A 9,306-nucleotide genomic window follows, 5' to 3' on the forward strand; every position below is an offset into this window, starting at 1 on the left:
TTTCCAAAAGGAAGGAAAAAATGATTGGCGAGAGTCTTATTTTCTGTTACAGGTAAGGAATCACACGCTTTGTAAAAATTTTTAAATAGAAATGCTATTCCTTTTTTACTTTACCTGTTACTACTTTGGGGGGATTTTTTTCTTTTTATTTATTCTTTCACATCAATGCACATCTATCCTATTCATTTCTCTGTCCCTTCATATCCATCCTCTGGCCTTGCAACCCCCCCCAAAAAAAAGAATAAAATAAAATTTAAGAGAAAAAAGAAAGAAAGAAGGAAAAATAAACAGTCTGGTCACGGAAGCTACAGTGTGACACAGTGAGTCACACAGTAAACCCTGCCATGTATCTTTACTTGCGAATGTTCATTGATCTGATTTGAGGCCTCTGGTTTCTGTTACACTATTGGTGCCGGGCCCTCACTGGAACCTCCTCTTGGTTATTCTGCTATTGCCCTGCGTTGTGGAGATCCTGCAGCTTTGGGGTCTGTGCGTCAGGTCCCTTCACGTGTGCTAGCAGATGACAGATGTTACCGGTTTCTTCTAAGAGACTCAGAAACAGGAAATCGGTTAGATGGGGGCAGGGAGGACAGGAGGGAGCGAATAGTAAATTTAATAAGCTTTTCTAAATGCCAGTTGCTGTGCGAAGAGTACACACATTGTCTTTTTTATTCTTCGTGTAAACCCTATGAATGGAATTCTACTATGAATCCTATTTTACAGTTGAGAAATTATAGTCTAGGTCTTATGACAACAATACTTATGACTTCTTTTGGAGCTGGAGAGATGCTTAGTGGTTAGCAGCGCTTGCTACTCTTCCAGAGGACCTGAGTCCCAGGATTGACATAGGGAGACTCAGGGGATCTGACATCTTCCTCTGGCCTCAGAGAGCACTTGTACACATGACATACTCACATACAGAGACATACACATATGCATGAATAACATTAAAAGTAAATCCAAAGAAAAGTCTCTTTTAACCAAAAGAAACTCCTATGGGAATATAAGAACCAATCATAAGAGTGGGAAAAGATATTTATAATGTTTATATCTATATCTATAGAGATATATATCCTCCATATCAATACAAAGTAGGAAGATAAACCAGGAATGGTGATGAATGACATTAGTTTTGGTCATTGGGAAGCAGAGGCAGGGGAATCTCTGTGAGTTTGAGGCCAGTCTGACCTACACAGTGAGTTCCAGGCCAACCAGTGCTACATAGTGAGACAATCTCCAAAAAAGTTTAGAAAGATTCAAACACTTCATTAGAGGTGTGCCCGAAGGTCGATAAAGAGAAAATACAAAGGAAAAAAATGCAAATAAGAGTGCTTAAAAGTTCAACCGTGGGTGGCATTACTAAAAGTAAAGTATTTTTTAAAAAAGTCTAATGTTTTTTAAATAAAAGGAAAAAATGGCAAGAAAAAAAACCAAAAAGAACAATCGAGCAGTAAATACCAGACCTAAATCCGACTACACTAATACTTGCACTAGGTATAAACAGACAAAACATTTAAATAAAGGAAAGACTATTAAAACAGATAAGAAAAACTCAAGGCTGAAGTCTCCAGTTTACAAGAGCTACACCTTCAGGATACAGATGGGGAGATGACAGGGAAACAAGAAGGCAGGTGTGACGGAGGGACGGGTGGAGACTGCGCACAAGTGTCCTTGAAGGACCAATGTGTAGGAGTGATGCTTGATACAATTCTGGTATAATTTGATATGAAACCAGAAGGCAGGAGAAAATCCCCAAGAGTAGCACTGTGGGGGGAAGAGCAAGGAGAAGCCTGAGCCGGAAAATGGAAGCACGAGTCCAGGTGTGTCCTAGAATGTGAACTTTGCTCACTTCTGTCCCTTGCTGCCCAGTGACAGCGGCACTGACACACAGCACCAGGCTTCGGACTCCAACTTTTGTGGGCATTCTGCCTCTTTCTCATCCTTCAGCAGCCGCCACAATCTCCTACCTCCTCCGCCTTCCTCAGAGCACTGAGCTGTGTTGTCTTTGTGTTTTGTACTTTTGTGTTTTTGTATTGAGGCTGGATCATCCAAGTTAGGTTGCTGGTTGGAATTTGTTTTAAATAGGACTTTTTTTGAAACAAGAATATTCAAAATGGTCAAGAGTGGCCGGGTTGTAATAAGGTTGGAGTGGTATTTTTTTTTTCTCTGCTTGGTTGGCATAATTTAGGGCATCAGACTAGGTCCCAGTACTCCCCTGAAAGTAGAAACTCTCTTGAAAAAAGAAAAATGACCGCTATCAAAGTGAAAGCCCACCAAGAACATATGGTAATAGCCAAGTAACAAACCATCACCTATTACTCTCCACTCATTGTAAGAAGTAAACTAATACTAATAGAACAGAATCACTAAGATATGAAGTCCTATGGATATGAGTAGATGGGAAAAGAGCGGAGTGACTTGTGATTCATATCGGGTTGAGAAAAAAAAGGAGAGGATGGCAAAACTAGATAGAATGGGGGAACAATATGGACAGGGGTCAGGGTGGGGAATGAGGCAGTTTTAGCTAAAGGTAGGATGAAAAGGGAAAGAGAAAGTAATGTAATCTGATTGCCAAAAAGAGCTCCATGTCTTAGGCATCCGGGCCACAGCGACCCTGCAAAGAATAGGACAGCTTATTTTCTTTGGGAAAGCCCATGAAAACAAAAATAAGGATAAAGAAAAGGTGTGTGTGTGTGTGTGTGTGTGTGTGTGTGTGTGTGTGTGTGTGTGCGCGCGTGTGTGTAAGAGCCAGAGGAGAAGAAATAACAGTGAGAGCAAGCGAGAGAAGACAGCAGGACAGATCTGGCCTCCAGCATAGATACTAGGTGTTCAGTGAGGGAGAAACTCACATGAAGGGGAGTGTGGCGTGGGTATATGTGTGAGCGTGAATGAGGTCCTGCCCTTCCACTCTCTGCTTTCTTTGTGTTCTTTCCCGGGTTCCCAGATGCCTGTTACACCCCTGAGTGGTTCTTTGTGAGGCTGGGTCAGAGATGCTGGCCTTGTCTGTGGGAAGTACCCTGGACAGTCCTTTCCAATGTCTGCTGTGTCACTTGGATCTTTGTTCCTATTCCCTTACTGATACTGTATACGCTTCTTTCCCACAATATATGGGGTTCTACCCACCAGGCTTTTGAGTACTCTTAGGCAATACTTGCTTTTGTTTCTTGAAAATGAACTTCACGGCCAGTCTGGGACTTCCAAGCTGCTAACTCAGGCTGTTTTGGAAATGGTGTCTCACCATTGCTGTGGTCAAGAGTTTGCCTGGCATCTCTCCTATCTGTGTCAATACAGAGCACAACTTTTCTTTCCCTTTTGTTTTTCTTGTTAATATCTCTATTACAAGTGCAAAATGAAAGTAGACGCTGGGAGGCGGAGGATGGAATGGTCTAAGTAGGGGTGGGTGGGGTGGGTGGAAGGGAGTGGTAGATGGAGAAAACCAAAAGCAAAGATGGGAAACTTTACCATTTCGTAAGTTCATTTAAAATGTAATAATTAGAACCTGAACAGAGGTACCTTGTATGGGTGGGCAATGCTTCCTTCAGAAGCCATAGGTTATTAAATGAGTCTTCCAATGCCAACTGTAAGATACCTCAACAGTTGTTGAGGTCAGGGAGGTCAAGGGGCCCAAAGACTCTCAAAACAGTACAGCTTCACCACTGCTCTTGGTCGTCCACCAGGATTTGATGGTAAGGCCTATTGCTACAGACATGAACCACACACTTTGATACAGAGCACAAAGAAATCCAGCTGGGACTGAGCTGAAAGCCTCCTCTCTGCCGGCTAGCTCTCACAGCCTAGAAGGTGCTATGCAGGCTACTGGTGGAGAAAAGCCACCGGTAATCTTACGTAGCTTTGAAATCTGAAGACTAGAGTACTGGCCTCCCTGCCAACACGTACCCATTGGTACAGCAGTGGCGTGATCATGATGGGAATAGCCAGCTACTTTCTGTCTAGATCTAAGGCCTGCTTCATGGGAAGGAACCCATGCTTGATGCTGTGAATTTAGTCAAGAACCCGTGGGCTGGGTAAGTCATAGGCCTTCAAGGGGAGCCTATCACCATTGTGATGCTAAATGGGCGTGCTGTTAAACTGCCTTCTAAACACTCCCATTACACCCACAGATTAGTGCTACCTGCAGCCTTGGGAAGAGATGATTCTTGTAGCAGTGGGCAGTAGTTAGTGCAGAGATTCATAACCGATCAAAGTTTCAAGAATAAATGATGGTCGAGTTCTCAGCTTGCATCAAGATGTCTATGTCACCACCACCTCCTCCCTGGGCTCAGAAACATTAAAGAGGAAGGGGTGGAAAGAGTGTAAGAACTGGAAGACAAGGAGGTATGCTGTGAAACCACATCGTCTGATCAGGACACCGCCCTTGCACTCATGACTTCACTGCAGCTGGGGTTACCTGCACAGGTTTGGGCCTTCAACATCTCGTCTCGCAAAGGGGTGATGCTCACGGAGCCCCACCCTCCCCAAGGGACTATTGGTGGTTAATGGTTGTTTGGGGATAACCACTGATGAATGGCCGATGATCTCTAATAACCACCCAGTGCTCATGCGGGTAACCGTAATGAAGTTCAGCGGGTCACACCCACCAAATGGCGTGAAAGTAAGAGTGTGACTTCTCGTGAGGAACAGTTTCAACAAGAGGAAGGTGGACAAGCGGGCAAAGGGTGTGAAGATGACTAAAACTCACCACATTGGTGATGAAACCGTCAACGAATAATACCTTAAGAAAAGTAAAAGCATGCAAAACAACAAAATGTCCGTTACTGAGAGTTGGGTGCAGGTTTCCCGAGGCTCGCTCTTGGGTGCGACTTGCTCCTTCTCTCTCACTTGAAGGTTGGAGCTCCACAAATCCACCAATCCTTCTGGGACAGATTGAAATGCCTCTGTTCTACTTTTATCATTTTCTGTTTTACTTTGCTATCAAACTGGAGATTTTTTGGCTCTTACCTGCCTCTTCTCATGGCTTTAGCCATCTTTACTCAGCTTATTCTCTGGAGAGCCTTCGGGTTATGCCTGCATGTCATCTGTCACCTTCCAAAGACCTACCTAGATACCTTTCCAACTTGGTTCACAGACTGACACTTATTCATTAATCTTGACAGCTCAGTTAAAAGCCAGAGATGTACTTTTCTAAATATGTCTTATTAGCAAACATTTCATTAACAAAGCCAGAATAAGAACCCACCTGCAGTGACATTAGATCCTATCATATCTTATCCTATGATAAACATTATTGAGTCTTGCTTGTTTTCACAACACACCATACAGATGACGACAGTGGAGGGAATAATAGTTACTACAAAGCATTGCGATTATGATTCTAGAAATTCTTGGCAAACAGAATGAAGATGTGAGAGAAACTGTTCATACGAATTGACCCAGAAGGGGCTTGGGTAATTCATGACATAACTTGTTCCTTCTTCCTGTAACTGACTAGACCAAGATTTTTTTGTGACATATGGAGAGAATTTTGAAAGGGAAAGAGGCCCAGATAGTGTCAAATTAGATCATTGAAAAGTCCTGAGGTATCCCTTCAAGGACTACTTGGAGGGAAATTGAAAAAGAAAGACTAAGCTAAGATAAAGGGTAAACTACCTTGGAAAGCTAACTTAAGCTAGCAGCACTAGCCCGCACTCCTTCTTGTCCATGAGATCCCATTCTGTCTTGCTCTCTTTTGTTCTTTATTATGATTCTCTCTTATCGATAAAAAGTGAAATATTTCTAGATTAAATCTTAAGCTTAATTATTTCTTTATCTCCATGTCTCAGGCCATCTTACCCGGTCTTTTGATCTAACACATTCAGTTTTACAACTATCTTTCCTGAATTCAAATTTTATACATGCAGCGACTTCTCAGCATCTGCATGAGGAGGTTTATCCCACATCGGAAGTTTCTTATATACTAAGAAACTTATATACTAACTCTTGCTTTCTCACTCTGAGCCCCTCATTTCACCTGAAATGTCTTCTCTATCTCAGTTAATTGCTGCCAGGTCACTCAGCTTTTCAGGCCAGATACTTGTGACTTTCCTTAACTCCACTCTGTCCCAAATCCAGCTCTCAGCAAATTCCACAGGCTCTGTGCTTTGGTTTGAATATGAGTAGTCTTCCCCAAAGGTCTATGTGGTAAAGCTTTTGTCCTCTGGTGATACTATTGGGAGGTGCTGTGAAAGCTTATGCCTTATGGGGGCTTCTCAAGTTTGGGGGCATTCCAATGCTTCAAAGAGGATGGGAGGCACGATGGTCCCATCTCACTCTTCTCCCGGCTCATGACTGTGAGCAGTTCCCTCCCCCATGCAGTCTCTACCATTGCCTTCTGGTCCAGTCGCAGTTGCCATTCTGAGAGGCCCAAATCAATGGGATCGCCTAATCTTGAATCTGAGCCTCCAAAAACATGAACCAAATAAATCTTTTGTCATAGTGCTAATTACTTCAGGCATTTTATTATGGGAACAAAAAAAATTGCCTTACAAATTCTGCCTTGAAAAAAGAATACCTAAAATACAAGCACATCTCATCACCTGCAATACGTTCAACACTACCTAATTAGTCTCTTTGTCTCTGTCTTGGCTCTCTGAACCCATCAATAGGCTACTGAAGAGGTACGTTTAACATCTCAGCCTATGTTATTTCTTGTTTTGTTGCTTGTCTCTCAGGTATTTTGGAACAAAATGCAAGGTCCTTTCTAGAGTCCCCAGGACATACATGATGACTTTGACTCCAATTGTAACGTCCTCTCCTGAGGCCTGTTTCACACTTGCCATTAGTGTTCAAGAATTCTTAAGTACACCCTCACCTCTATCTTCTGTATTACAAGAAATGTCTCTCTTCTGCTCCTTAGATACCCATATGGCTATCTCTTCTTCAAGATCTATTAAGGCTCCCCCCCCTACACACACATAGAGCATCATTCCCTCATTTCTAAAAACTCTTTATCCCGAAATGCAAATCGAAACAACTCTGAGATTCCATCTTACACCTGAAAGAATGGCTAAGATCAAAAACACTGATGACAACTTATGCTGGAGAGGTTGTGGGGAAAAGGGAACACTTCTGCATTGGTTCTGGGAATACAAACTGGTACAGCCCCTTTTGGATGGCAGTGTGGTGATTTCTCAGAAAATTAGGAAATAACCTTCCTCAAGACCCAGTAATACCACTTTTGGGTATATATCCAAAGGATGCTCAATTGTGCCACAAGGACATGTGCTCAGCTATGTTCATAGCAGCTTTGTTTGTCATAGCCAGAAACTGGAAACAACCTAAATGCCCCTCGACCGAATAAGGAAAATGTATATTTACACAATGGAGTACTACACAGCAGAAAAAAATGACAGCTTGAATTTTGCAGGCAAATGGATAGAGCTAGAAAACATCATTTTAAGTGAGGTAACCCAGACCCAGAAAGACAATTATCACGTGTACTCACTCACAAGTGATTTTTAAACATAAAGCAAAGAAAACCAGCCAACAAATCACAATCCTAGAGAACCTAGACAACAATGAGGACCCTAAGAGAGAGATACATAGATATAATCTAAATGGGAAGTAGAAAAAGACAAGATCTCCTGAGTAAATTGGGAGCATGGGGACCTTGGGAGAGGGTTGAAGGGAAGGGGAGAGGCAGGGAGGGGAGCAGAGAAAAATGTAGAGCTCAATAAAAATCAGTTTTAAAAAATAAAAAAAGGAAGGCGTGGGCTTGTTGAAGTAGGTGTGGGTTTGTTGGAGTAGGTATGGCCTTGTGGAGGAAATGTGTCATTGTGCCTCGGTAGGCTCTGAGATCTCATATGCTCAAGCAATGCCCATTGTGACACACAGTTGCTTCTGTTGCCTGTGGATCAAGGTGTAGAACCCTCAGTTCTTCCAGGACCATATCTGCCTGCATAGTGCCATATCTCACCATGATGATGATGGACTAAACCTCTGAACTATAAGCCACCCATTATGCTTTTCTCTATAAGAGTTGCCACGGGGACCTCAGTTCTCTTCTGCATCTTGAAGGATGGTAGCTGAGAAGCCTGACACAGAATAAACCTGCAGCCAAGAAGGCTGGCAATGATGCCCTGTCATTGGTGCAGCCAAAAAGGATGACCCTACTGTTAAAAAGCCCAAGAAGGAAAACCCCCTTGAAGCTGAAACCCTACCTTGATTAGAAGAATTGGCAGATACTCCTGATCTGCTATGTATTCCAGAAATACAAAAAAAAATATTCAGCTGTGAAAACCAAGGTTGAAAAGAAGAGGAAGTTCTTGCTACTGTCATAAAACCGGTTGGTGGCTACAAGAATGGTGGTACCCGGTGGTTACGCTTCAAAAAATGCCCAAGCACTATCCTACCGAAGATGTGCCTTGGAAACCACAGCAAGAAGCCCTTTAAGTCAGCATGTGAGACAGCTGAGTGCCAGCATCACTCCTGGTACTGTCCTGGTCATCCCCACTGGGCACCACAGAGGCAAGAGAGTGGTTTTCCTGAAGCAGCTGGACAGCGGCTTGCTACTCGTGACAGGACCTCTTGCCCTCAACAGAGTTCCTCTGCAAAGAACACCCCAGAAGTTTGTCATCACCACCTCTAAAATAGTTGATATCAGTAAGGTTAAAATCCCCAAACACCTGACTGGTACTTCGAGAGGAAGCAGCTGCGCAAGTCCAGGCACCAGGAGGCAGAGGGAGATCTTTGACACAGAGGGAGAAGAGCAGCGCAAGGCTGATCACAGGCACCAGGAGGTGGAGATCTTTGACACAGAGGGAGAAGTACAAGATTACAGAGCAGCGCAAGGCTGATCACAGGCACCAGGAGGTGGGGATCTTTGACACAGAGGGAGAAGTACAAGATTACAGAGCAGCGCAAGGCTGATCACAGGCACCAGGAGGTGGAGATCTTTGACACAGAGGGAGAAGAGCAGCGCAAGGCTGATCACAGGCACCAGGAGGTGGAGATCTTTGACACAGAGGGAGAAGTACAAGATTGCAGAGCAGCGCAAGGCTGATCAGAAAACTGTGGACTAGCAGCTTTTTCCAAAGATCAGAGCTGTTCCTCAACTCCAGGGCTACCTGAGATCTCAGTTCTCTCTGACCAATAGGATGTAGCCTCACAAACTGATTTTCTAAATTGCTAACAACCTAATTAAACAGTTTCATGAAAAAAAAACCTCTTTATCCCCCCTTCTTGCCTGATTATTTTCATCACAGGATCCACTGTAGTAAAATATAAAAAGTATCAAAAGAGAGACATTGTTCTCTTTGCTAGTTTCCATATTTCCCCAGCTGCTGGTCCAGAAGGTACATACGCTGGCTG

General features: G+C 43.4%; 1 pseudogene; it reads left to right on the plus strand.

Annotated features, from left to right (window-relative positions):
- Positions 1-4,531: 4,531 nt before the first annotated feature.
- LOC142858163 (large ribosomal subunit protein eL6 pseudogene) lies at positions 4,532-9,081 on the plus strand (annotated as a pseudogene).
- Positions 9,082-9,306: the final 225 nt, after the last annotated feature.

This window comes from Microtus pennsylvanicus, chromosome 10, assembly GCF_037038515.1.
Source record: "Microtus pennsylvanicus isolate mMicPen1 chromosome 10, mMicPen1.hap1, whole genome shotgun sequence".
Classification (NCBI taxonomy): domain Eukaryota; kingdom Metazoa; phylum Chordata; class Mammalia; order Rodentia; family Cricetidae; genus Microtus; species Microtus pennsylvanicus.